The sequence below is a fragment of the Phyllobates terribilis genome, unplaced genomic scaffold (assembly GCF_046119375.1).
Source record: "Phyllobates terribilis strain yellow unplaced genomic scaffold, ASM4611937v1 Scaffold_1__5_contigs__length_1240528914, whole genome shotgun sequence".
NCBI lineage: Eukaryota > Metazoa > Chordata > Amphibia > Anura > Dendrobatidae > Phyllobates > Phyllobates terribilis.
Genome location: NW_027362761.1, coordinates 631,635,181 through 631,660,267, shown reverse-complemented (window position 1 = coordinate 631,660,267; position 25,087 = coordinate 631,635,181).

Sequence of the window (25,087 nt, the reverse complement as noted above, 5' to 3'; positions counted from 1 at the left end):
CGGTGTTCGAAGGTGTTCGACGAACAGTTCGACGAACAGTTCGGCGAACACACGGGTGTTCGACGAACCGAACCGAACTCGAACACTACGGGGGTGGCTCAACACTAGTTACAATGGAATAAATAGACATTGTCAATGCCCCTTGAAAGAGCTGTGGAGCTCAGAGCGGTTTAACCAGACGGTTTTAATGCCCCTTGGAAGAGACTTGGAGGTCACAGTAGCTTAACAAGATGGCTTTAATGCCCCTTGGAAGAGTGGTGGAGTTCACAATGGAATAAAAAGACAATATGAATGCACCTTGGAAGGGACGTGGAGGTCACAGTAGCATAACAAGACGGTTTTAATGACCATTGGAAGAGTGGTGGAGGTCGCAGTGGATAAAAAAGACAATATCAAAGCCACTTGGAAGAGTGGTGGAGGTCGCAGTGGAAAACAGAGACAATATCAATGCCCCTTGGAAGAGTGGTGGAGGTTACAGTCGAATAAAAAGACAATATCAATGCATATTGGAAGAGTTGTGGAGTACAGAGAGGTTTAACCAGACGGTTTAATGCCCCTTGGAAGAGAAGCGGAGGTCACAGTAGCTTATCTAGACTGTTTTAATGCCCCTTGGAAGAGTGGTGGAGGTCGCAATGGATTAAAAAGACAATATCAATGCCCCTTAGAAGAGTGGTGGAGGTCGCAGTGGAATAAAAAGACAATATCAATTCCCCTTGGAAGAGATGTGAAGGTCGCAGTGGAATAAAAGTCAATATCAATGCCTCGTGGAAGAGACTTGGAGGTCACAGTAGCTTAACAAGATGGTTTTAATGGCCCTTGGAAGAGAGGTGGAGGTCGCAGTGGAATAAAAAGACAACATCAATTCCCCTTGGAAGAGTGGTGGAGGTTACAGTGGAATAAAAAGACAATATCAATGCCCCTTGGAAGAGTAGTGGAGGTCGCAGTGGAATAAAAAAACAATATCAATGGCCCTTGGAAGAGTGGTGGAGGTAACAGTGGATTAAAAAGACAATATCAATGCCCCTTGGAAGAGCAGTGGAGTTCAGAGTAGTTAAACCAGGCGGTTTTAATGCCCATTGGAAGTGACGTGGAGGTCACAGTAGCTTAAAAAGACGTTTTTAATGTCCCTTGGAAAAGTGGTGGAGGTCACAGTGGATTAAAAAGACAATATCAATGCTCCTTGGAAGAGTGGTGGAGGTGGCAGTGGAATAAAAAGACAATATCAATGCCACTTGGAAGAGTGGTGGAGTTTACCGTGGAATAAAAAGACAATATCAATGCCCCGTGAAAGAGACGTGGATGTCACATTAGCTTAACAAGACAGTTTTAAAGTCCCTTGGAAGAGAGGTGAAAGTCGCAGTGGAATAAAAAGAAAATATCAATGCCCCTTGGAAGAGTGCTGGAGGTTACAGTGGAATAAAAAACAATATCAAAGCCCCTTGCTAGACCTGTGGAGTTGAGAGTGGTTTAAATTGACGGTTTTAATGCCCCTTGGAAGAGACGTGGAGGTCACAGTAGATTAACAAGACTGTTTTAATGCCCCTTGGAAGAGTGGTGGAGGTCGCAGTGGAATAAAAAGACAATATTAATGCCCCTTGGAAGATCTGTGGAGTTCAGATTGGTTTAACCATACTGTTTTAATGCCCATTGGAAGAGACGTGGAGGTCACAGTAGCTTAGCAAGACTGTTTTAATGCCACATGGAAGAGTGGTGGAGGTTGCAGTGGATTAAAAAGACAATATCAATGCCCCGAGTAAGAGTGGTGGAGGTCGCAGAGGAATAAAAATACAATATCAATGCCCCGTGGAAGAGACGTGGAGGTCACAGTAGTTTAACAAGATGGTTTTATTGCCCTTTGGAGGAGTGGTGGAGGTCGCAGTGGATTAAAAAGACAATATCAATGCCCCTTGGAAGAGTGATGGAGGACGCAGTGGAATAAAAATACTATATCAATGCCCCTTGGTAGAGTGGTGGAGGTTACAGTGGAAGTTAATGACAATATCAATGCCCCGTGGAAGAGATGTGGAGGTTACTGGAGCTTAACAAGACAGTTTTAATGCCCCTTGGAAGAATGGTGGAGGTCGCAGTGGAATAAAAAGACAATATCAATGCCCCTTGATAGAGTGATCGTGGTGGCAGTGGAATAAAAAGACAATATCAATGCCCCTTGGAAGAATGATGGAGGTCGCAGTGGAATAAATAGACAATGTCAATGCCCCTTGGAAGAGTGGTGGAGGTTAGAGTGGAATAAAAAGACAATACCAATGCCCCTTGGAAGAGCTGTGGAGTTTAGAGTGGTTTAACCAGATGTTTTTATTGCCCCTTGGAAGAGACGTGGAGGTCACAGTAAATTAACAAGATGGTTTTAATGCCCCTTGGAAAAGTGGTGGAGGTCACAGTGGATTAAAAATACAATTTCAATGCCCCATGGAAGACAAGTGGAGGTCACAGTAGCTTAACAAGACAGTTTTAATGCCCCTTGGAAGAGTGGTGGAGGTCGCAGTGGAATAAAAAGACAATATCAATGCCCCTTGAAAGAGTGGTGGAGGTTACAGTGAAATAAAAAGACAATATCAATGACTCTTGAAAGAGCTATGGAGTTAAGAGTGGTTTAACCAGATGATTTTAATGCCCCTTAGAATAGTGGCGGAGGTCGCAGTGCATTAAAAAGACAATATTAATACCCCTTGGAAGAATGGTGGAGGTTACAGTAGAATAAAAAGACAATATCAATGCCCCTTGGAAGAGCTGTTGAGCTCGGAGTGGTTTAACCAGACGGTTTTAATGCCCCTTGGAAGAGATGTGGAGGTCACAGTAGCTTGACCAGACTGTTTTAATGCCTCTTGGAAGAGTGGTGGAGGTCGCAGTGGATTAAAAAGACAATATCAATACCCCTTGGAAGAGTAGTGGAGGATACAGTGGAATAAATAGACAATATCAATGCCCAGTGGAATAGACATGGATGCTACAGTAGCTAAACAAGATGTTTTTAAGGCACCTTGGGAGAGTGATGGAAGTCGTAGTGGAATAAAAAGACAATATCAATGCCCCTTGAAAGAGTGCTGTAGGTTACAGTGGAGTAAAAAGACAATATTAATGCCTCTTGCAAGAGCTGTGGAGTTCAGAGTGGTTTAAATTGACGGTTTTAATGCATCTTGGAAGAGACGTGGAGGTCACAGTAGCTTAACAATACGGTTTTAATGCCCCTTGGAAGAGTGGTGGAGGTCGCAGTGGATTAAAAAGACAATATCAATGCCACTTGGAAGAGTGGTGAAGGTCCTAGTGGAATAAAAAGACTATATCAATGCCCCTTGGAAGAGTGGTGGAGGTTACAGTGGAATAAAAAGACAATATCACTGCCCCGTGAAAGAGACGTGGAGGTCACAGAAGCTTAACAAGACGGTTTTAATGCCCCTTGGAAGAGAGGTGGAAGTGGCAGTGGAATAAAAAGACAATATCAATGGCCCTTGGAAGAGTGCTGGAGGTTACATTGGAATAAAAAAAAAATATCAATGCCCCTTGCAAGAGCTGTGGAGTTCAGAGAGGTTTAAATTGACGGTTTTAATGCCCCTTGGAAGGGACGTGGAGGTGACAGTAGCTTAACATGACGGTTTTAATGCCCCTTGGAAGAGTGGTGGAGGTTGGAGTGGATTAAAAAGACAATATGAATGCCCCTTGGAAGAGTGGTGGAGGTCGCAGAGGAATAAAAAGACAATATCAATGCCCCTTGGAAGAGTGGTGGAGGTTACAGTTGAATAAAAAGACCATATCAATGCCCCTTGGAAGAGTGATGGAGGTTACAGTGGAATAAAAAGACAATATCAATGCTCCTTGGAACAGTGGTGGAGGTTACAGTTAAATAAAAAGACAATATCAATGCCCCGTGGAAGAGATGTGGAGGTCACAATAGCTTAACAAGACGGTTTTAATGCCCCTTGGAAGAGTGGTGGAGGTCGCAGTGGAATAAAAAGACAATATCAATTAGCCTTGGAAGAGTGGTGGAGGTCGCAGTGGAATAAAAAGACATTATCAATGACCTCTTGGAAGAGTGGTGGAGGTCTGAGTGGAATAAAAAGACAATATCAATGCCCCTTGGACGACTGGTGGAGGTTACAGTGGAATAAAAAGACAATTTCAATGCCCGTGGAAGAGACGTGGAGGTCACAGTAACTTAACAAGACGGTTTTAATGCCCCTTGGAAGAGTGGTGGAGGTCGCAGTGGAATAAAAAGACTATGTCAATGCCCCTTGGAAGAGTGGTGGAGGTCATAGTGGAATAAAAAGACAATATTAATGCCCCTTGGAAGAGTGGTGGAGGTCGCAGAAAAATAAAAAAAATATATCAATGCCCCTTGGAAGGGTGGTGGAGGTTAGAGTGGAATAAAAAGACAATATCAATGCCCCTTGGAACAGCTGTGGAGTTCACAGTGGTTTAACCAGAAAGTTTTAATGCACCGTGGAATAGACGTGGAGGTCACAGTAGCTTAACAAGATGGTTTCAATGCTTCTTGGAAGAGTGATGGAGGTCGCAGTGGATTAAAAAGACAATATCAATGCCCCTTGGAAGAGTGGTTTAGGTTACAGTGGAATAAAAAGACAATATCAATGCCCTGTGTAAGAAACTAGGAGGTCACAGTAGCTTAACAAGACGGTTTTAATGCCCCTTGGAAGAGTCGTGGACGTCGCAGAGGAATAAAAAGACAATATAAATGCACTTGGAAGAGTGCAGAAGGTTACAATGGAATAAAAAGACATTGTCAATGCCCCTTGGAAGAGCTGTGGAGTTCAGAGCGGTTTAACCAGACGGTTTTAATGCCCCTTGGAAGAGACTTGGAGGTCACAGTAGCTTAACAAGACGGTTTTAATGCCCCTTGGAAGAGTGGTGAAGGTCTCAGTGGTATAAAAAGACAATATCAATGCCCCTGAGAAGAGTGGTGGAGGTTACAGTGGAATAAAAAGACAATATCAATGCCCCGTGAAAGAGACGTGGAGGAGACAGTAGCTTAACAAGACGGTTTTAATGCCCCTAGGAAGAAAGGTGGAAGTTGCAGTGGAATAAAAAGACAATATCAATGCCCCTTGCAAGAGCTGTGGAGTTCAGAGTGGTTTAAAATGATCGTTTCAATACCCCGTGGTATTGACGTGGAGGTCAAAGTAGCTTAACAACATGGTTTTAATGGCCCTTGGAAGAGTGGTGGAGGTCGCAGTGGAATAAAAAGACAATATCAATGCCACTTGGAAGAGTAGTGGAGGTCGCAGTGGAATAAAAAAACAATATCAATTCCCCTTGGAAGAGTGGTGGAGGTAACAGTGGATTAAAAAGACAATATCAATGCAACTTGGAAGAGCAGTGGAGTTCAGAGCAGTTAAACCAGACGGTTTTAATGCCCATTGGAAGTGACGTGGAGGTCACAGTAGCTTAAAAAGACGTTTTTAATGCCCCTTGGAAAAGTGGTGGAGGTCGCAGTGGATTAAAAAGACAATATCAATGCCACTTGGAAGAGTGGTGGAGTTTACAGTGGAATAAAAAGACAATATCAATGCCCCGTGAAAGAGACGTGGATGTCACAGTAGCATAACAAGACGGTTTTAATATCCCTTGGAAGAGAGGTGAAAGTCGCAGTGGAATAAAAAGACAATATCAATGCCCCTTGCAAGAGTGGTGGAGGTTACAGTGGAATAAAAAGACAATATCAATGCCCCGTGAAAGAGACGTGGAGGTCACAGTAACTTAACAAGACGGTTTTTATGCCCCTAGGAAGAAAGGTGGAAGTTGCAGTGGAATAAAAAGACAATATCAATGCCCCTTGCAAGAGCTGTGGAGTTCAGAGTGGTTTAAAATGATGGTTTCAATACCCCGTGGTATTGACGTGGAGGTCAAAGTAGCTTAACAACACGGTTTTAATGCCCATTGGAAGTGACGTGGAGGTCACAGTAGCTTAAAAAGACGTTTTTAATGCCCCTTGGAAAAGTGGTGGAGGTCGCAGTGGATTAAAAAGACAATATCAATGCCACTTGGAAGAGTGGTGGAGTTTACAGTGGAATAAAAAGACAATATCAATGCCCCGTGAAAGAGACGTGGATGTCACAGTAGCATAACAAGACGGTTTTAATATCCCTTGGAAGAGAGGTGAAAGTCGCAGTGGAATAAAACGACAATATTAATGCCCCTTGGAAGAGTGCTGGAGGTTACAGTGGAATAAAAAACAATATCAATGCCACTTGCAAGAGCTGTGGAGTTGAGAGTGCTTTAAATTGACGGTTTTAATGCCCCCTGGAAGAGACGTGGAGGTCACAGTAGATTAACAAGACTGTTTTAATGCCCCTTGGAAGAATGGTGGAGGATACATTGGAATAAAAAGACAATATCAATGCCCCATGGAATAGACATGGACGTTACAGTAGCTAAACAAGATGTTTTTAATGCACCTTGGGAGAGTGATGGAAGTCGTAGTGGAATAAAAAGACAATATCAATGCCCCTTGAAAGAGTGCTGTAGGTTACAGTGGAGTAAAAAGACAATATTAATGCCTCTTGCAAGAGCTGTGGAGTTCAGAGTGGTTTAAATTGACTGTTTTAATGCATCTTGAAAGAGACATGGAGGTCACAGTAGCTTAACAATATGTTTTAATGCCCCTTGGACGAGTGGTGGAGGTCGCAGTGGATTAAAAAGACAATATCAATGCCACTTGGAAGAGTGGTGAAGGTCCAAGTGGAATAAAAAGACAATACCAATGCCCCTTGGAAGAGTGGTGGAGGTTACAGTGGAATAAAAATACAATATCAATGCCCCGTGAAAGAGACGTGGAGGTCACAGTTGCTTAACAAGACGGTTTTAATGCCCCTTGGAAGAGAGGTGGAAGTGGCAGTGGAATAAAAAGACAATATCAATGGCCCTTGGAAGAGTGCTGGAGGTTACATTGGAATAAAAAAAAAATATCAATGCCCCTTGCAAGAGCTGTGGAGTTCAGAGAGGTTTAAATTGACGGTTTTAATGCCCCTTGGAAGGGACGTGGAGGTGACAGTAGCTTAACAAGATGGTTTTAATGCCCCTTGGAAGAGAGGTGGAGGTCGTAGTGGATTAAAAAGACAATAGGAATGCCCCTTGGAAGAGTGGTGGAGGTCGCAGTGGAATAAAAAGACAATATCAATGCCCCTTGGAAGAGTGGTGGAGGTTACAGTTGAATAAAAAGACAATATCAATGCCCCTTGGAACAGTGGTGGAGGTTACAGTTAAATAAAAAGATAATATCAATGCCCCGTGGAATAGATGTGGAGGTCACAATAGCTTAACAAGACGGTTTTAATGCCCCTTGGAAGAGTGGTGGAGGTCGCAGTGGATTAAAAAAACAATATCAATTAGCCTTGGAAGAGTGGTGGAGGTCGCAGTGGAATAAAAAGACATTATCAGTGCACCTTGGAAGAGTGGTGGAGGTCGCAGTGGAATAAAAAGACAATATCAATGCCCCTTGGATGAGTGGTGTGTAGCATCGGCGTCTCTGCCCCGTTCTAGGCAGAGACGCCGTCCCTCTCACCTCCCCGCTCCTGGCGCGGCGTCCTCCAGCGCTGCTCCCCCCGCTGCTTCCGGCGCGCGCTCCTTCCCCGGCAGTGTGCTTAGGGCGCGCGCGCTCCCCCTCTCTTAAAGGGACCGCGCGCGCCGTCCTAAGGAGTCCCCGGCCAATTGCCGGAGGACCTCCCATATAAAAGGCACCTCCTCCAAAATGGAGGTGCCCGAGCAATGTTGTTTGCACTGTGTCTCACCTGTGCTTCAGCCCTCAGGTCCCTTTGCCAGTTACCTGCCAGTTACCTGCCAGATTCCTGCCAGCTTGCTGTCTTTGTCCTGCCTGATATCCAGTCACCTGCCTGCTAGCCTGAGGTCCGACGGTCTGCCTTCCTACTCCTGTCAGTCTGTCTATGGACCAGCTTGCCCGCTCACCTGGGAGCGCCCACCTGTTACCTGCCTGCTAGCCTACCCGGAGGCTTCGCCGTCACGTGCTGTGACCACCTACCATTCCAGAGACTCTCGCTTGCTCACCTGGGAGCACACATCTACCATCTGCCTGCTAGCCTACCCGGAGGCTTCGCCGTCACGTGCTGTGACCACCTACCATTCCAGAGACTCTCGCTTGCTCACCTGGGAGCACACATCTACCATCTGCCTGCTAGCCTACCCGGAGGCTCTGCCATCACAGGTCGTACCTACCCTTTACCCAGAGACTGCCCCGGTCACTTGCCGTAACTCCCAGCCCGTTCATCCAGAGACTGCCCCGATCACTTGCCGTGACCCCCTGCCCGTTCTTCCAGAGACTGCCCCGATCACTTGCCGTGACCCCCTGCCCGTTCATTCAGAGACTGTCCCGGTCACCTGCTGTGACTGCCTGCCCGTCATCCCTGGTTGCCACCCGCTCCCTTACAAGGACCGCCCCCTTGTATAGTAGCTCAGAGGTTCCGCCTCCCTGACCCGTTACATGGTGGAGGTTACAGTGGAATAAAAAGACAATTTCAATGCCCGTGGAAGAGACGTGGAGGTCACAGAAGCTTAACAAGGCGGTTTTAATGTCTCTTGGAGGACTGGTGGAGGTCGCACTGGAATAAAAGACAATATCAATGCCCCTTGGAAGAGTGGTGGAGGTTACAGTGGAATAAAAAGACAATAATAATGCCCCTTGGAAGAGCTGTGGAGTTCAGCGTGGTATAACCAGACGGTTTTAATGCTCCTTGGAAGAGACGTGGAGGTCACAGTAACTTAACAAGACGGTTTTAATGCCCCTTGGAAGAGTGGTGGAGGTCGCAGTGGAATAAAAAAACAATGTCAATGCCCCTTGTAAGAGTGGTGGAGGTCACAGTGTAATAAAAAGACAATATTAATACCCCTTGGAAAAGTGGTGGAGGTCGCAGTAAAATAAAAAAAAATTTCAATGCCCCTTGGAAAATTGGTGGAGGTTAGAGAGGAATTAAAAGACAATATCAATGCCCCTTGGAAGAGCTGTGGAGTTCACAGTGGTTTAACCAGAAAGTTTTAATGCACCGTTGGATAGACGTGGAGGTCACAGTAGCTTAACAAGACGGTTTCAATGCTTCTTGGAAGAGTGATGCAGGTCGCAGTGGATTAAAAAGAAAATATAAATGCCCCTTGGAAGAGTGGTGGAGGTTACAGTGGAATAAAAAGACAATATCAATGCCCTGTGTAAGAAACTTGGAGGTCACAGTAGCTTAACAAGACGGTTTTAATGCCCCTTGGAAGAGTCGTGGACGTCGCAGAGGAATAAAAAGAAAATATCAATGCACTTGGAAGAGTGCAGAAGGTTACAATGGAATAAAAAGACATTGTCAGTGCCCTTTGGAAGAGCTGTGGAGCTCAGAGCGGATTAACCAGACGGTTTTAATGCCCCTTGGAAGAGAATTGGAGGTCACAGTAGCTTAACAAGACAGTTTTAATGCCCCTTGGAAGAGTGATGAAGGTCTCAGTGGATTAAAAAGACAATATCAATGCCCCTTGGAAGAGTGGTGGAGGTTACAGAGGAATAAAAAGACCATATCAATGCCCCTTGCAAGAGCTGTGGAGTTCAGAGTGGTTTAAATTGATGGTTTTAATGCCCCGAGGAATAGACATGGAGGTCAAAGTAGCTTAACAACTTGGTTTTAATGGCCCTTGGAGGTCGCAGTGGTTTAAAAAGACAATATCACTGCCCCTTAGAAGAGTAGTGGAGGTTACATTGGAATAAAAAAACAATATCAATGCCCCCTGGAATAGACATGGAGGTAACAGCAGCTTAACAAGACAGTTTTAATGCCCCTTGGAAGAGTGGTTGAGGTTAGAGTGGAATAAAAAGACAATAATGATGCCCTTTGGAAGAGCTGTGTAGTTCAAAGTGGTTTAACCAGACGGTTTTAATGCCCATTGGAAGTGACGTGGAGGTCACAGTAGCTTAAATAGACGTTTTAAATGCCCCTTGGAAAAGTGGTGGAGGTCGCAGTGGATTAAAAAGACAATATCAATGCCCCTTGGAAGAGTGGTGGAGGTGACAGTGGAATTAAAAGACAATATCAATGCCCCTTGGAAGAATGATGGACGTCGCAGTGGAATAAAAAGACAATGTCAATGCCCCTTGGAAGAGTGGTGGAGGTTAGAGTGGAATAAAAAGACAATACCAATGCCCCTTGGAAGAGCTGTGGAGTTCAGAGTGGTTTAACCAGATGGTTTTATTGCCCCTTTGAAGAGACATGGAGGTCACAGTAGATTAACAAGAAAGTTTTAATGCCCCATGGAAATTGGTGGAGGTCACAGTGGATTAAAAAGACAATATCTATGCCCCGTGGAAGACACGTGGGGATCACAGTAGCTTAACAAGACAGTTTTAATGCCCCTTGGAAGAGTGGTGGAGGTCGCAGTGGAATAAAAAGACAATATTAATGCCCCTTGAAAGAGTGTTTGAGGTTACCGTGAAATAAAAAGACAATATCAATGCGTCTTGAAAGAGCTATGGAGTACAGAGTGGTTTAAACAGAAGGTTTTAATGCCCCTTGGAAGAGTGGTGGAGGTCGCAGTGCATTAAAAAGACAATATCACTACCCCTTGGAAGAATGGTGGAGGTTACAGTGGAATAAAAAGACAATATTAATGCCCCTTGGAAGAGCTGTGGAGTACAGAGTGGTTTAACCAGACCGTTTTAATGCCTCTTGGAAGAGTGGTGGAGGTCGCAGTGGATTAAAAAGACAATATCAATGTCCCTTAGAAGAGAGGTGGAAGTCGCAGTGGAATAAAAAGACAATATCAATACCCCTTGGAAGAGTGGTGGAGGATAGAGTGGAATAAAAAGACAATATCAATGCATTTTGAAAGAGTGGTGGAAGATACAGTGAAATAAAAAGACAATATCAATGCCCCTTGGAAGAGTGGTGGAGGTTACAGTGGAATAAAAAGACAATATCAATACCCCTTGGAAGAGTGGTGGAGGATACAGTGGAATAAAAAGACAATATCACTGCCCCGTGGAATAGACAGGGACGTTACAGTAGCTAAACAAGATGTTTTTAATGCACCTTGGGAGAGTGATGGAAGTCGTAGTGGAATAAAAAGACAATATCAATGCCCCTTGAAAGAGTGCTGTAGGTTACAGTGGAGTAAAAAGACAATATTAATGCCTCTTGCAAGAGCTGTGGAGTTCAGAGTGGTTTAAATTGACGGTTTTAATGCATCTTGGAAAAGACGTGGAGGTCACAGTAGCTTAACAATACGGTTTTAATGCCCCTTGGAAGAGTGGTGGAGGTCGCAGTGGATTAAAAAGACAATATCAATGCCACTTGGAAGAGTGGTGAAGGTCCTAGTGGTATAAAAAGACAATATCAATGCCCCTTGTAAGAGTGGTGGAGGTTACAGTGGAATAAAAAGACATTATCACTGCCCCGTGAAAGAGACGTGGAGGTCACAAAAACTTAACAAGACGGTTTTAATGCCCCTTGGAAGAGAGGTGGAGGTGGCAGTGGAATAAAAAGACCATATCAATGGCCCTTGGAAGAGTGCTGGAGGTTACATTGGAATAAAAAAAAAATATCAATGCCCCTTGCAAGAGCTGTGGAGTTCAGAGAGGTTTTAATTGATGGTTTTAATGCCCCTTGGAAGGGACGTGGAGGTGACAGTAGCTTAACATGACGGTTTTAATGCCTCTAGAAAGAGTGGTGGAGGTCGGAGCGGATTAAAAAGAAAATATGAATGCCCCTTGGAAATGTGGTGGAGGTCGCAGTGGAATAAAAAGACAATATCAATGCCCCTTGGAAGAGTGGTGGAGGTTACAGTTGAATAAAAAGACAATATCAATGCCCCTTGGAAGAGTGATGGAGGTTAAAGTGGAATAAAAAGACAATTTCAATGCCCGTGGAAGAGACGTGGAGGTCACAGAAGCTTAACAAGGCGGTTTTAATGTCACTTGGAGGACTGGTGGAGGTCGCACTGGAATAAAAGACAATATCAATGCCCCTTGGAAGAGTGGTGGAGGTTACAGTGGAATAAAAAGACAATAATAATGCCCCTTGGAAGAGCTGTGGAGTTCAGAGTGGTATAACCAGACGGTTTTAACGCTCCTTGGAAGAGACGTGGAGGTCACAGTAACTTAACAAGACGGTTTTAATGCCCCTTGGGACAGTGGTGGAGGTCGCAGTGGAATAAAAAAACAATGTCAATGCCCCTTGTAAGAGTGGTGGAGGTCACAGTGGAATAAAAAGACAATATTAATACCCCTTGGAAGAGTGGTGGAGGTCGTAGTAAAATAAAAAAAAATTTCAATGCCCCTTGGAAAAGTGGTGGAGGTTAGAGAGGAATTAAAAGACAATATCAATGCCCCTTGGAAGAGCTGTAGAGTTCACAGTGGTTTAACCAGAAAGTTTTAATGCACCGTGGGATAGACGTGGAGGTCACAGTAGCTTAACAAGACGGTTTCAATGCTTCTTGGAAGAGTGATGGAGGTCGCAGTGGATTAAAAAGAAAATATAAATGCCCCTTGGAAGAGAGGTGGAGGTTACAGTGGAATAAAAAGACAATATCAATGCCCTGTGTAAGAAACTTGGAGGTCACAGTAGCTTAACAAGAAGGTTTTAATGCCCCTTGGAAGAGTCGTGGACGTCGCAGAGGAATAAAAAGAAAATATCAATGAACTTGGAAGAGTGCAGAAGGTTACAATGGAATAAAAAGACATTGTCAAGCCCTTTGGAAGAGCTGTGGAGCTCAGAGTAGATTAACCAGACAGTTTTAATGCCCCTTGGAAGAGAGTTCGAGGTCAAAGTAGCTTAACAAGACAGTTTTAATGCCCCTTGGAAGAGTGATGAAGGTCTCAGTGGATTAAAAAGACAATATCAATGCCCCTTGGAAGAGTGGTGGAGGTTACAGAGGAATAAAAAGACCATATCAATGCCCCTTGCAAGAGCTGTGGAGTTCAGAGTGGTTTAAATTGATGGTTTTAATGCCCCGTGGAATAGACGTGGAGGTCAAAGTAGCTTAACAACTTGGTTTTAATGGCCCTTGGAGGTCGCAGTGGTTTAAAAAGACAATATCACTGCCCCTTAGAAGAGTGGTGTAGGTTACATTGGAATAAAAAGACAATATCAATGCCCCCTGGAATAGACATGGAGGTAACAGCAGCTTAACAAGACAGTTTTAATGCCCCTTGGAAGAGTGGTGGAGGTTAGAGTGGAATAAAAAGACAATAATGATGCCCTTTGGAAGAGCTGTGTAGTTCAAAGTGGTTTAACCAGACGGTTTTAATGCCCATTGGAAGTGACGTGGAGGTCACAGTAGCTTAAAAAGACGTTTTAAATGCCCCTTGGAAAAGAGGTGGAGGTCGCAGTGGATTAAAAAGACTATATCAATGCCCCTTGGAAGAGTGGTGGAGGTGACAGTGGAATTAAAAGACAATATCAATGCCCCTTCGAAGAATGATGGACGTCGCAGTGGAATAAAAAGACAATGTCAATGCCCCTTGGAAGAGTGGTGGAGGTTAGAGTGGAATAAAAAGACAATACCAATGCCCCTTCGAAGAGCTGTGGAGTTCAAAGTGGTTTAACCAGATGGTTTTATTGCCCCTTTGAAGAGACATGAAGGTCACAGTTGATTAACAAGAAAGTTTTAATGCCCCATGGAAATTGGTGGAGGTCACAGTGGATTAAAAAGACAATATGTATGCCCCGTGGAAGAGACGTGGGGATCACAGTAGCTTAACAAGACAGTTTTAATGCCCCTTGGAAGAGTGGTGGAGGTCGCAGTGGAATAAAAAGACAATATTAATGCCCCTTGAAAGAGTGTTGGAGGTTACCATGAAATAAAAAGACAATATCAATGCCTCTTGAAAGAGCTATGGAGTACAGAGTGGTTTAACCAGAAGGTTTGAATGCCCCTTGGAAGAGTGGTGGAGGTCGCAGTGCATTAAAAAGACAATATCACTACCCCTTGGAAGAATGGTGGAGGTTACAGTGGAATAAAAAGACAATATTAATGCCCCTTGGAAGAGCTGTGGAGTACAGAGTGGTTTAATCAGACGGTTTTAATGCCCCTTGGAAGAGATGTGGAGGTCACAGTAGCTTAACAAGACCGTTTTAATGCCTCTTGGAAGAGTGGTGGAGGTCGCAGTGGATTAAAAAGACAATATCAATGCACCTTAGAAGAGAGGTGGAAGTCGCAGTGGAATAAAAAGACAATATCAATACCCCTTGGAAGAGTGGTGGAGGATAGAGTGGAATAAAAAGACAATATCAATGCCTCTTGAAAGAGTGGTGGAAGTTACAGTGAAATAAAAAGACAATATCAATGCCCCTTGGAAGAGTGGTGGAGGTTACAGTGGAATAAAAAGACAATATCAATACCCCTTGGAAGAGTGGTGGAGGATACAGTGGAATAAAAAGACAATATCACTGCCCCGTGGAATAGACAGGGACATTACAGTAGCTAAACAAGATGTTTTTAATGCACCTTGGGAGAGTGATGGAAGTCGTAGTGGAATAAAAAGACAATATCAATGCCCCTTGAAAGAGTGCTGTAGGTTACAGTGGAGTAAAAAGACAATATTAATGCCTCTTGCAAGAGCTGTGGAGTTCAGAGTGGTTTAAATTGACGGTTTTAATGCATCTTGGAAGAGACGTGGAGGTCACAGTAGCTTAACAATACGGTTTTAATGCCCCTTGGAAGAGTGGTGGAGGTCGCAGTGGATTAAAAAGACAATATCAATGCCACTTGGAAGAGTGGTGAAGGTCCTAGTGGAATAAAAAGACAATATCAATGCCCCTTGTAAGAGTGGTGGAGGTTACAGTGGAATAAAAAGACAATATCACTGCCCCGTGAAAGAGACATGGAGGTCACAGAAGCTTAACAAGACGGTTTTAATGCCCCTTGGAAGAGAGGTGGAGGTGGCAGTGGAATTAAAAGACCATATCAATGGCCCTTGGAAGAGTGCTGGAGGTTACATTGGAATAAAAAAAAAATATCAATGCCCCTTGCAAGAGCTGTGGAGTTCAGAGAGGTTTAAATTGACGGTTTTAATGCCCCTTGGAAGGGACGTGGAGGTGACAGTAGCTTAACATGACGGTTTTAATGCCCCTAGGAAGAGTAGTGGAGGTCGGAGTGGATTAAAAAGACAATATGAATGCCCCTTGGAAGAGTGGTGGAGGTCGCAGAGGAATAAAAAGACAATATCAATGCCCCTTGGAAGAGTGGTGGAGGTTACAGTTGAATAAAAAGACAATATCAATGCCCCTTGGAAGAGTGATGGAGGTTACAGTGGAATAAAAAGACAATATCAATGCTCCTTGGAACAGTGGTGGAGGTTACAGTTAAATAAAAAGACAATATCAATGCCCCGTGGAAGAGATGTGGAGGTCACAATAGCTTAACAAGACGGTTTTAATGCCCCTTGGAAGAGAGGTGGAGGTCGCAGTGGAATAAAAAGACAATATCAATTAGCCTTGGAAGAGTGGTGGAGGTCGCAGTGGAATAAAAAGACATTATCAATGACCTCTTGGAAGAGTGGTGGAGGTCTCAGTGGAATAAAAAGACAATATCAATGCCCCTTGGACGAGTGGTGGAGGTTACAGTGGAATAAAAAGACAATTTCAATGCCCGTGGAAGAGACGTGGAGGTGACAGTAACTTAACAAGACGGTTTTAATGCCCCTTGGAAGAGTGGTGGAGGTCGAAGTGGAATAAAAAGACAATGTCAATGCCCCTTGGAAGAGTGGTGGAGGTCATAGTGGAATAAAAAGACAATATTAATGCCCCTTGGAAGAGTGGTGGAGGTCGCAGAAAAATAAAAAAAATATATCAATGCCCCTTGGAAGAGTGGTGGAGGTTAGAGTAGAATAAAAAGACAATATCAATGCCCCTTGGAACAGCTGTGGAGTTCACAGTGGTTTAACCAGAAAGTTTTAATGCACCGTGGAATAGACGTGGAGGTCACAGTAGCTTAACAAGATGGTTTCAATGCTTCTTGGAAGAGTGATGGAGGTCGCAGTGGATTAAAAAGACAATATCAATGCCCCTTGGAAGAGTGGTTTAGGTTACAGTGGAATAAAAAGACAATATCAATGCACTGTGTAAGAAACTAGGAGATCACAGTAGCTTAACAAGACGGTTTTAATGCCCCTTGGAAGAGTCGTGGACGTCGCAGAGGAATAAAAAGACAATATCAATGCACTTGGAAGAGTGCAGAAGGTTACAATGGAATAAAAAGACATTGTCAATGCCCCTTGGAAGAGCTGTGGAGTTCAGAGCGGTTTAACCAGACGGTTTTAATGCCCCTTGGAAGAGACTTGGAGGTCACAGTAGCTTAACAAGACGGTTTTAATGCCCCTTGGTAGAGTGGTGAAGGTCTCAGTGGAATAAAAAGACAATATCAATTCCCCTGGGAAGAGTGGTGGAGGTTACAGTGGAATAAAAAGACAATATCAATGCCCCGTGAAAGAGACGTGGAGGTCACAGTAGCTTAACAAGACGGTTTTAATGCCCCTAGTAAGAAAGGTGGAAGTTGCAGTGGAATAAAAAGACAATATCAATGCCCCTTGCAAGAGCTGTGGAGTTCAGAGTGGTTTAAATTGATGGTTTCAATACCCCGTGGTATTGACGTGGAGGTCAAAGTAGCTTAACAACATGGTTTTAATGGCCCTTGTAAGAGTGGTGGAGGTCACAGTTGATTAAAAACACAATATAAATGCCCCTTAGAAGAGTGGTGGAGGTCGCAGTGGAATAAAAAGACAATATCAATGCCACTTGAAAGAGTAGTGGAGGTCGCAGTGGAATAAAAAAACAATATCAATTCCCCTTGGAAGAGTGGTGGAGGTAACAGTGGATTAAAAAGACAATATCAATGCCCCTTGGAAGAGTGGTGGAGGTTACAGAGGAATAAAAAGACCATATCAATGCCCCTTGCAAGAGCTGTGGAGTTCAGAGTGGTTTAAATTGATGGTTTTAATGCCCCGGGGAATAGATGTGGAGGTCAAATTAGCTTAACAACTTGGTTTTAATGGCCCTTGGAGGTCGCAGTGGTTTAAAAAGACAATATCACTGCCCCTTAGAAGAGTGGTGGAGGTTACATTGGAATAAAAAGACAATATCAATGCCCCCTGGAATAGACATGGAGGTAACAGCAGCTTAACAAGACAGTTTTAATGCCCCTTGGAAGAGTGGTGGAGGTTAGAGTGGAATAAAAAGACAATAATGATGCCCTTTGGAAGAGCTGTGTAGTTCAAAGTGGTTTAACCAGACGGTTTTAATGCCCATTGGAAGTGACGTGGAGGTCACAGCAGCTTAAAAAGACGTTTTAAATGCCCCTTGGAAAAGTGGTGGAGGTCGCAGTGGATTAAAAAGACAATATCAATGCCCCTTGGAAGAGTGGTGGAGGTGACAGTGGAATTAAAAGACAATATCAATGCCCCTTGGAAGAATGATGGACGTCGCAGTGGAATAAAAAGAAAATGTCAATGCCCCTTGTAAGAGTGGTGGAGGTTAGAGTGGAATAAAAAGACAATACCAATGCGCCTTGGAAGAGCTGTGGAGTTCAGAGTGGTTTAACCAGATGGTTTTATTGCCCCTTTGAAGAGACATGGAGGTCACAGTAGATTAACAAGAAAGTTTTAATGCCCCATGGAAATTGGTGGAGGTCACAGTGGATTAAAAAGACAATATCTATGCCCCGTGGAAGACACGTGGGGATCACAGTAGCTTAACAAGACAGTTTTAATGCCCCTTGGAAGAGTGGTGGAGGTCGCAGTGGAATAAAAAGACAATATTAATGCCCCTTGAAAGAGTGTTGGAGGTTACCGTGAAATAAAAAGACAATATCAATGCGTCTTGAAAGAGCTATGGAGTACAGAGTGGTTTAACCAGAAGGTTTTAATGCCCCTTGGAAGAGTGGTGGAGGTCGCAGTGCATTAAAAAGACAATATCACTACCCCTTGGAAGAATGGTGGAGGTTACAGTGGAATAAAAAGACAATATTAATGCCCCTTGGAAGAGCTGTGGAGTACAGAGTGGTTTAACCAGACGGTTTTAATGCCCCTTGGAAGAGATGTGGAGGTCACAGTAGCTTAACAAGACCGTTTTAATGTCTCTTGGAAGAGTGGTGGAGGTCGCAGTGGATTAAAAAGACAATATCACTACCCCTTGGAAGAATGGTGGAGGTTACAGTGGAATAAAAAGACAATATTAATGCCCCTTGGAAGAGCTGTGGAGTACAGAGTGGTTTAACCAGACGGTTTTAATGCCCCTTGGAAGAGATGTGGAGGTCACAGTAGCTTAACAAGACCGTTTTAATGTCTCTTGGAAGAGTGGTGGAGGTCGCAGTGGATTAAAAAGACAATATCAATGCCCCTTAGAAGAGAGGTGGAAGTCAGAGTGGAATAAAAAGACAATATCAATACCCCTTGGAAGAGTGGTGGAGGATAGAGTGGAATAAAAAAACAATATCAATGCCTCTTGAAAGAGTGGTGGAAGTTACAGTGAAATAAAAAGACAATATCAATACCCCTTGGAAGAGTGGTGGAGGATACAGTGGAATAAAAAGACAATATCACTGCCCCGTGGAATAGACAGGGAGGTTACAGTAGCTAAACAAGATGTTTTTAATGCACCTTGGGAGAGTGATGGAAGTCGTAGTGGAATAAAAAGACAATATCAATGCCCCTTGAAAGAGTGCTGTAGGTTACAGTGGAGTAAAAAGACAATATTAATGCCTGTTGCAAGAGCTGTGGAGTTCAGAGTGGATTAAATTGACGGTTTTAATGCATCTTGGAAGAGACGTGGAGGTCATAGTAACTTAACAATACGGTTTTAATGCCCCTTGGAAGAGTGGTGGAGGTCGCAGTGTATTAAAAAGACAATATCAATGCCACTTGGAAAAGTGGTGAAGGTCCTAGTGGAATAAAAAGACAATATCAATGCCCCTTGTAAGAGTGGTGGAGGTTACAGTGGAATAAAAAGACAATATCACTGCCCCGTGAAAGAGACATGGAGGTCACAGAAGCTTAACAAGACAGTTTTTATGCCCCTTGGAAGAGAGGTGGAGGTGGCAGTGGAATAAAAAGACCATATCAATGGCCCTTGGAAGAGTGCTGGAGGTTACATTGGAATAAAAAAAAAATATCAATGCCCCTTGCAAGAGCTGTGGAGTTCAGAGAGGTTTAAATTGACGGTTTTAATGCCCCTTGGAAGGGACGTGGAGGTGACAGTAGCTTAACATGACGGTTTTAATGCCCCTAGGAAGAGTGGTGGAGGTCGGAGTGGATTAAAAAGAAAATATGAATGCCCCTTGGAAATGTGGTGGAGGTCGCAGTGGAATAAAAAGACAATATCAATGCCCCTTGGAAGAGTGGTGGAGGTTACAGTTGAATAAAAAGGCAATATCAATGCCCCTTAGAAGAGTGATGGAGGTTACAGTGGAATAAAAAGACAATATCAATGCTCCTTGGAACAGTGGTGGAGGTTACAGTTAAATAAAAAGACAATATCAATGCCCCGTGAAAGAGATGTGGAGGTCACAATAGCTTAACAAGACCGTTTTAATGCCTCTTGGAAGAGTGGTGGAGGTCGCAGTGGAATAAAAAGACATTATCAATGCCCCTTGTAATAGTGGTGGAGGTCACAGTGGAATAAACAGACAATATCAATGCCCCTTGAACGAGTGGTGGAGGTTACAGTGGAATAAAAAGACAATTTCAAAGCCCGTGGAAGAGACGTGGAGGTCACAGAAGCTTAACAAGACAGTTTTAATGTCTCTTGGAGGACTGGTGGAGGTCGCAGTGGAATAAAAGACAATATCAATTCCCCTTGGAAGAGTGGTGGAGGATACAGTGGAATAAAAAGACAATATCAATGCCCCGTGGAATTGACATGGACGTTACAGTAGCTAAAGAAGATGTTTTTAAGGCACCTTGGGAGAGTGATGGAAGTCGTAGTGGAATAAAAAGACAATATCAATGCCCCTTGAAAGAGTGCTGTAGGTTACAGTGGAGTAAAAAGACAATATTAATGCCTCTTGCAAGAGCTGTGGAGTTCAGAGTGATTTAAATTGACGGTTTTAATGCATCTTGGAAGAGACGTGGAGGTCACAGTAGCTTAACAATACGGTTTTAATGCCCCTTGGAAGAGTGGTGGAGGTCGCAGTGGATTAAAAAGACAATATCAATGCCACTTGGAAGAGTGGTGAAGGTCCTAGTGGAATAAAAAGACTATATCAATGCCCCTTGGAAGAGTGGTGGAGGTTACAGTGGAATAAAAAGACAATATCACTGCCCCGTGAAAGAGACGTGGAGGTCACAGAAGCTTAACAAGACGGTTTTAATGCCCCTTGGAAGGGACGTGGAGGTGACAGTAGCTTAACATGATGGTTTTAATGCCCCTTGGAAGAGTGGTGGAGGTCGAAGTGGATTAAAAAGACAATATGAATGCCCCTTGGAAGAGTGGTGGAGGTCGCAGAGGAATAAAAAGACAATATCAATGCCCCTTGGAAGAGTGGTGGAGGTTACAGTTGAATAAAAAGACAATATCAATGCCCCTTGGAAGAGTGATGGAGGTTACAGTGGAATAAAAAGACAATATCAATGCTCCTTGGAACAGTGGTGGAGGTTACAGTTAAATAAAAAGACAATATCAATGCCCCGTGGAAGAGATGTGGAGGTCACAATAGCTTAACAAGACGGTTTTAATGCCCCTTGGAAGAGTGGTGGAGGTCGCAGTGGAATAAAAAGTCAATATCAATTAGCCTTGGAAGAGTGGTGGAGGTCGCAGTGGAATAAAAAGACATTATCAATGACCTCTTGGAAGAGTGGTGGAGGTCTCAGTGGAATAAAAAGACAATATCAATGCCCCTTGGACGAGTGGTGGAGGTTACAGTGGAATAAAAAGACAATTTTAATGCCCGTGGAAGAGACGTGGAGGTCACAGTAACTTAACAAGACGGTTTTAATGCCCCTTGGAAGAGTGGTGGAGGTCACAGTGGAATAAAAAGACAATGTCAATGCCCCTTGGAAGAGTGGTGGAGGTCATAGTGGAATAAAAAGACAATATTAATGCCCCTTGGAAGAGTGGTGGAGGTCGCAGAAAAATAAAAAATAAATATCAATGCCCCTTGGAAGAGTGGTGGAGGTTAGAGTAGAATAAAAAGACAATATCAATGCCCCTTGGAACAGCTGTGGAGTTCACAGTGGTTTAACCAGAAAGTTTTAATGCACCGTGGAATAGACGTGGAGGTCACAGTAGCTTAACAAGATGGTTTCAATGCTTCTTGGAAGAGTGATGGAGGTCGCAGTGGATTAAAAAGACAATATCAATGCCCCTTGGAAGAGTGGTTTAGGTTACAGTGGAATAAAAAGACAATATCAATGCCCTGTGTAAGAAACTAGGAGGTCACAGTACCTTAACAAGATGGTTTTAATGCCCCTTGGAAGAGTCGTGGACGTCGCAGATGAATAAAAAGACAATATCAATGCACTTGGAAGAGGGCAGAAGGTTACAATGGAATAAAAAGACATTGTTAATGCCCCTTGGAAGAGCTGTGGAGTTCAGAGCGGTTTAACCAGACGGTTTTAATGCCCCTTGGAAGAGACTTGGAGGTCACAGTAGCTTAACAAGACGGTTTTAATGCCCCTTGGAAGAGTGGTGAAAGTCTCAGTGGAATAAAAAGACAATATCAATGCCCCTGGGAAGAGTGGTGGAGGTTACAGTGGAATAAAAAGACAATATCAATGCCCCGTGAAAGAGACGTGGAGGTCACAGTAGCTTAACAAGACGATTTTAATGCCCCTAGGAAGAAAGGTGGAAGTTGCAGTGGAATAAAAAGACAATATCAATGCCCCTTGCAAGAGCTGTGGAGTTCAGAGTGGTTTAAATTGATGGTTTCAATACCCCTTGGTATTGACGTGGAGGTCAAAGTAGCTTAACAACATGGTTTTAATGGCCCTTGTAAGAGTGGTGGAGGTCGCAGTTGATTAAAAACACAATATAAATGCCCCTTAGAAGAGTGGTGGAGGTCGCAGTGGAATAAAAAGACAATATCAATGCCACTTGGAAGAGTAGTGGAGGTCGCAGTGGAATAAAAAAACAATATCAATTCCCCTTGGAAGAGTGGTGGAGGTAACAGTGGATTAAAAAGACAATATCAATGCAACTTGGAAGAGCAGTGGAGTTCAGAGCAGTTAAACCAGACGGTTTTATTGCCCATTGGAAGTGACGTGGAGGTCACAGTAGCTTAAAAAGACGTTTTTAATGCCCCTTGGAAAAGTGGTGGAGGTCGCAGTGGATTAAAAAGACAATATCAATGCCACTTGGAAGAGTGGTGGAGATTACAGTGGAATAAAAAGACAATATCAATGCCCCGTGAAAGAGACGTGGATGTCACAGTAGCATAACAAGATGGTTTTAATATCCCTTGGAAGAGAGGTGAAAGTCGCAGTGGAATAAAAAGACAATATCAATGCCCCTTGGAAGAGTGCTGGAGGTTACAGTGGAATAAAAAACAATATCAATGCCACTTGCAAGAGCTGTGGAGTTGAGAGTGCTTTAAATTGACGGTTTTAATGCCCCCTGGAAGAGACGTGGAGGTCACAGTAGATTAACAAGACTGTTTTAATGCCCCTTAGAAGAATGGTGGAGAATACATTGGAATAAAAAGACAATATCAATGCCCCATGGAATAGACATGGACGTTACAGTAGCTAAACAAGATGTTTTTAATGCACCTTGGGAGAGTGATGGAAGTCGTAGTGGAATAAAAAGACAATATCAATGCCCCTTGAAAGAGTGCTGTAGGTTATAGTGGAGTAAAAAGACAATATTAATGTCTCTTGCAAGAGCTGTGGAGTTCAGAGTGGTTTAAATTGACTGTTTTAATGCATCTTGGAAGAGACATGGAGGTCACAGTAGCTTAACAATACGGTTTTAATGCCCCTTGGAAGCGTGGTGGAGGTCGCAGTGGATTAAAAAGACAATATCAATGCCACTTGGAAGAGTGGTGAAGGTCCAAGTGGAATAAAAAGACAATACCAATGCCCCTTGGAAGAGTGGTGGAGGTTACAGTGGAATAAAAAGACAATATCAATGCCCCGTGAAAGAGACGTGGAGGTCACAGTTGCTTAACATGACGGTTTTAATGCCTCTTGGAAAAGAGGTGGAAGTGGCAGTGGAATAAAAAGACAATATCAATGGCCCTTGGAAGAGTGCTGGAGGTTACATTGGAATAAAAAAAAAATATCAATGCCCCTTGCAAGAGCTGTGGAGTTCAGAGAGGTTTAAATTGACATTTTTAATGCCGCTTGGAAGGGACGTGGAGGTGACAGTAGCTTAACAAGATGGTTTTAATGCCCCTTGGAAGAGATGTGGAGATCGTAGTGGATTAAAAAGACAATAGGAATGCCCCTTGGAAGAGTGGTGGAGGTCGCAGTGGAATAAAAAGACAATATCAATGCCCCTTGGAAGAGTGGTGGAGGTTACAGTTGAATAAAAAGACAATATCAATGCCCCATGGAACTGTGGTGGAGGTTACAGTTAAATAAAAATACAATATCAATGCCCCGTGGAAGAGATGTGGAGGTCACAATAGCTTAACAAGACGGTTTTAATGCCCCTTGGAAGATTGGTGGAGGTCGCAGTGGATTAAAAAGACAATATCAATTAGCCTTGGAAGAGTGGTGGAGGTCGCAGTGGAATAAAAAGACATTATCAGTGCACCTTGGAAGAGTGGTGGAGGTCGCAGTGGAATAAAAAGACAATATCAATGCCCCTTGGATGAGTGGTGGAGGTTACAGTGGAATAAAAAGACAATTTCAATGCCCGTGGAAGAGACGTGGAGGTCACAGAAGCTTAACAAGGCGGTTTTAATGTCTCTTGGAGGACTGGTGGAGGTCACACTGGAATAAAAGACAATATCAATGCCCCTTGGAAGAGTGGTGGAGGTTACAGTGGAATAAAAAGACAATAATAATGCCCCTTGGAAGAGCTGTGGAGTTCAGAGTGGTATAACCAGACGGTTTTAACGCTCCTTGGAAGAGACGTGGAGGTCACAGTAACTTAACAAGACGGTTTTAATGCCCCTTGGAAGAGTGGTGGAGGTCGCAGTGGAATAAAAAGACAATATTAATACCCCTTGGAAGAGTGGTGGAGGTCGCAGTAAAATAAAAAAAAATTTCAATGCCCCTTGGAAAAGTGGTGGAGGTTAGAGAGGAATTAAAAGACAATATCAATGCCCCTTGGAAGAGCTGTGGAGTTCACAGTGGTTTAACCAGAAAGTTTTAATGCACCGTGGGATAGACGTGGAGGTCACAGTAGCTTAACAAGACGGTTTCAATGCTTCTTGGAAGAGTGATGGAGGTCGCAGTGGATTAAAAAGAAAATATAAATGCCCCTTGGAAGAGTGGTGGAGGTTACAGTGGAATAAAAAGACAATATCAATGCCCTGTGTAAGAAACTTGGAGGTCACAGTAGCTTTACAAGACTGTTTTAATGCCCCTTGGAAGAGTCGTGGAAGTCGCAGAGGAATAAAAAGAAAATATCAATGCACTTGGAAGAGTGCAGAAGGTTACAATGGAATAAAAAGACATTGTCAATGCCCTTTGGAAGAGCTGTGGAGCTCAGAGCGGATTAACCAGACGGTTTTAATGCCCCTTGGAAGCGAGTTGGAGGTCACAGTAGCTTAACAAGACAGTTTTATTGCCCCTTGGAAGAGTGATGAAGGTCTCAGTGGATTAAAAAGACAATATCAATGCCCCTTGGAAGAGTGGTGGAGGTTACAGAGGAATAAAAAGACCATATCAATGCCCCTTGCAAGAGCTGTGGAGTTCAGAGTGGTTTAAATTGATGGTTTTAATGCCCCGTGGAATAGACGTGGAGGTCAAAGTAGCTTAACAACTTGGTTTTAATGGCCCTTGGAAGAGTGGTGGAGGTCGAAATTGATTAAAAACACAATAGAAAATGCCCCTTAGAAGAGTGGTGGAGGTTGCAGTGGAATAAAAAGACAATATCAATGCCACTTGGAAGAGCAGTGGAGGTCGCAGTGGAATAAAAAAACAATATCAATGCACCTTGGAAGAGTGGTGGAGGTAACAGTGGATTAAAACGACAAT